The sequence below is a fragment of the Rhagoletis zephyria genome, unplaced genomic scaffold, assembly GCF_001687245.7.
Source record: "Rhagoletis zephyria isolate East Lansing unplaced genomic scaffold, Rhagoletis_zephyria_1.1 Rzeph_scaffold_00182, whole genome shotgun sequence".
Lineage (NCBI taxonomy): Eukaryota > Metazoa > Arthropoda > Insecta > Diptera > Tephritidae > Rhagoletis > Rhagoletis zephyria.
Window position 1 is genome coordinate 100,023 of NW_016157266.1, and position 4,766 is coordinate 104,788.

Here is a 4,766-nt window from a genome sequence, read left to right on the forward strand (position 1 = left end):
ATGTTTTGCGTTGTTATAAATGTATTGAAATTAATTTATTAATAAAAACGTGAGGAAATGGATATGTATATACACTTTTTACTGAATCAAAAAAATTATTAAACGTGATAATAAAAACTTGGCGCTTTTGTTTTGGAAAAATTGGCTTTTTCTGGTGGCCTGATGCCACGCTGGCTCAGTTGTCGCAAAAGTAGACATTTTTACCATGATACAAAAAAGAAGGTAGTTTCAATAAACAACTTTTTGATTAAAAAGCAGATTTTTGACAATTGCTCAATTGTGAAAAATTCGAAGTGGCGTTACCCAATTGTAAGTTTTTTGGTGTGGGAGATTTTATAACCTAAATTTGGGATTATAAATAAAACAGTTGTATTAATATTTACCTTTAAAAAAAAACGAATATCTTATCTTAAAAACGTTTAAATTTTACATTAAATTCGATAACAACTTGCCAAATCATTATATTAATATTAATGCAATTTTAGTGAACATATTTAAAAATTTTTTTAGTGTCATACAATTCATAATAATTCATACACTACAATTACACATTTCCATGGGTTATTTAATACATATTCAGCCTTATCATGAGTTTCATTTTCCCCGTCCGGTTCACTTTTCACGTTTGGTTTTCTTGTATTTACTATGGGCGGAATACAATTTTTCGGGTGAACATTTTATCGGGCGAAACTCAGGATAAGGCAGATTGTCTTTGTCCATTTAACAGTAAATGGAACTTACTTTGGGACCCATGGGCCGTGAAAATTTTCCAGCAACACATATTGTTTTCACATGAAATTTTGACACACTCAAAAGTGAAGTAATAAATAGATAAAAACAAATTTTCAATCAAATTGATTTGTGTAGTTCAGGGGGTCTTTTGGTTTTTTTTTTGAGGCTGTTTTAATATATCCTATCTTATTATATATTTCTTAGCTTTAGAGAATGAAGACTAATATTCTTTTTTGGTCAACTACGACGTTTGATTTCATTTTTTGCAATCATTAGTTCATTTCGCTTGAGGAGTCACAATGCCCATACCGGCTGTACCGATTTTCTTAAAATTTCGGAAACAAGTATTCCAAGAATGGTTATAGGCTAAAACAAAACCGATATCTAAAGGGGATGTGGAATCTCCCATACAATTTATGGTAGAGTCCTGGAACTTGGTATGGATATATGTATATGAAGTGAAGCTCAAGCTCATGGAAAAATATGGGTTTATTGGAAAATGCAGCGTGCCACCGTAGAACTTGGAACAGAGGTAAATGAAATCAATCCCAAACCTATGAAACATGGGGGTATATGACAATGATCTCGTAGCCAGCTACGAGAGCTAGCGGTATAAGCCATATAAACTAAAATTCTGGTGACGCATAGATACCTCTGGAAGCATTTACCTGAAATACTGAGATGAGGCATTTTTCCAATGGAAATATATACAGAAAAACGGGCGCGACACCTTCTGGAAAGTAACATGATCACCGGGTGTATCCCTAGAACCATGTTAAGCTAAACCTTGAGGGATTACATTCTTGCCAAGACCGACAGGCATAAGCTGAAATTGTGTCGCAAGTTTTACGATCGGCTTGGGTAAGGTTTAACCACTAGCCCCCCTTTGTTTTCGCCGCTACTGAATTCTATAAACTGTCAGCTTTCACACAATTTAAAATGTACATGTGTATTTCGGCGCTGGAATAATGAAATAGTGTAACATGAAAAGTATAGTTTTGAGAAAAACGAATTGGAAGTTTTTATAAACCATTACAAACCATACAAATACCATTTCGTTTTTCGGGAATTAATTAGTGAGCCAAAGAGATATTTAAGAAAACTAAAGATTTTTCTAATAGATTAAAGGATTGTCTATCCAATGGTGCAATTATCGAATAATAGTGTATGTGGCATTTACACTGTTTCTATATTCGAGCGACGATTAAAAATGTCATGAAAATTGTGTTGTTACCCACCAAACAATTTGTGTTGCCAGCAATAAGAAAACGTGTCGCCCTCGGAAACAAATTTATTGCCGGTAATATTGCCATCGAATCGATTTCCTATTACCGGTCGCTCTAAAACGTCCGCCGAAGGCAACTCGCCTGGGCGAGTCGTTTTCTTATTACCTGAATGAGCCCTTTTCTTATCGCCTCAGGCGATTTTTGGAATAATTTTATTCTTTTTAATACTTCATTTATTTTTTTGTACCAAATTGCAACTTACAATCGGAATTAATTCATTTTCTCGCTGTGCGACTTCCTATTTTTTCAATCTTGTCCTTGGGCATAATTTAGATGCTTTTGGCCAATACTATTGACGCCATATTCATAAGTTTCGGAATTTTTGAGAACTTTTTTATTCAAAATTGACATGAACGAAGTGATGTTGCCGATTTGTCACCACAGCAATAAATCGGTGAGTCGCCAATTTGTTGCGATTGACCATGTTTTGCATGGTGGGAAGTTGGGGAAGAAAATATCAAAAAGTTAAAAATCCAGAAATAGTCCTAATTTTAGTGATGGTTCGTTAATATATTTTAACTACATTGCATTTGAGTATGGAGAGGCAACTATCTGGAAGTATTTACATAAAAAATTTATTAAGTATTGCCCGGTTTGTAGTTGCAGTTAAAGAAAACACTGAAAAGGCACGATTTTTTTTTAATTCGAAAAAATGTAAATATTTCAAAACGGTGAACTTTTACCTGAAAATTTTTTGTTTATCGGGAGCTCACCCTCCCACCTACCTTCCCCTAAAGTTTGGCACGTTACTTCTGGGACACCCTGTATATACACGAGATTTGGAAGTTTTTATCCAGACGTCCAATCGACATGTTTGAGATATCGTTGGAAAGGTCATGCAGAGTGTGTCCAGAAAATGTATTCAAGCTTCATAAACGAATAGCCGGATTCTTAAAAATTAGGCCAAAGTGTTGCGAAACAAAAAACGTTTTTTTGCTTTTGGCGGTTTAAGGGGGCATGTGGGTATACCCAACATATTTAGTGTTATTCTATAGGCCAATACCTTTCAAACGAAACCTTATATATTAAGTTCCGGCTACTAGTTGGAAAGATATAGAGGTATATGTGTTTTGGTTCGTGTCTCCACTACGAAATGCTTTGGTATGTATGTGGCGTCTGTACGTACCATCATTTAATTTTTTTCAAACTTTCAGGAATTAAAGTACACAAAAACCTAAGAAGGTTTTTTTCCAGGATGTTGTGATTCGTATGCCTGGCTGCTGCCTGAAATTCGAAAAAATGCAATTTTTTAAACTAGCACTGAGGCCGCAGTACTCAGTCTATCTCATTGATGTGGATATCAGTAGAAGGGTCTTCAAGGGTCTATCTTCTTTGTTTATAAAATATAAATATGTCATACCGTTATCGCCCGAAAACTAAAAATCGGGCTGCTGAAAATATACAATTCGGGCATTTTCTCAAAAACTGGTCAGTCGATTTTATTCTAGGTTTCTACAAATCTAGCCCAAAACCTTGGCTTTCATCTGGTATACAGCTTATATCTGGGAAAACTCTTGTTGTGGAGATATTGCGATTCATATTGAAAAAATGTCACTCCAAAAAGGGTCGAATGGTTAAAAATTAACACATTCGTTTAATTTGGTTACTTTAAGACATAAAAATAACATACCCAGTTCCCCCAAAAAATTGCCCATTCCCCGATTGCCACTTAAACCGAAATTCCCTGAAAATCGGGGAATTTTCCGCGAGTTGACAAGTTGAATGATGCAGCTGTGCTAATCACTTCCTAAATGTCTTGGAAACCACAATTTGTGTGTATTTTAGAGCACTTAACCTACCTGGGAAGACGCGTACAATATTACCTATAGTTGTACATAAATATGTATGGCTGCGTTTCTTTATACATTCCGGATAATCCCATTTCACAGCCGGAATAAACAGAATGCGTTTGAAATATACGTCAACATATCATCAGGAACGTTCTAAAGAATAAATAAACAAAAAAGCTTATTCCAAACGTTCAGAATGAATAAAGAAATGCAGCCTATGTATGAATGCATTTAGTTCACCCAACGTGCCGCTACTACTTACATACATATGTATAAATTGCCTCTGAGCAAAACTACTTGAGAAAAAAGCATTAGTTTAGTAGCACGAGTGCAACACCGTACACGTGATAGAAGTAAAACTTCTTAAAAAGATCACATGTGTGCGCCCCACACCCGGTAGAAATCTTAACAAAAATAAACTACGAGACTATCAGACGAATATAGTTGTTTATTGTATCCAAAGTTGGTACCAAGTTGATAAGTTTTTATCATTTCTTATACATTTAATTTTTAATTTTTTCGAATGCAAAGGATATGATCATTCTTTTTCGCTTTATTTCGTATTCGGAAAATTATGTGTTTCAATGGACACATCGATTTGAATACATAATTTAGATTTAGATAATATTTTTATCAATTTATTTGAGAAAAATAAAACATTTAGATTATTGTTTGTATTTTGGTCGATTTTAAATTTGCTACCCCAAAATAATTGATATCAAATAAAACACCTCTTTGAGGTAAAATTTTCGAGTGACGAAAGCTGAACTAGAAACACAAAATTTATGATATCAATTTCGTGACGAAAATTATACGCATTTTTTAACTGCCTTTGAAACGTACGGAAAATCTTTTTTTTATTTATTCGGAACGTTGCGTTTTCTGCTAGAAACACAAAATAAAAGACAGAACTTTTGCAACGATTCGTATGAATAAAAAAGATTTTCCCTACGTTTCC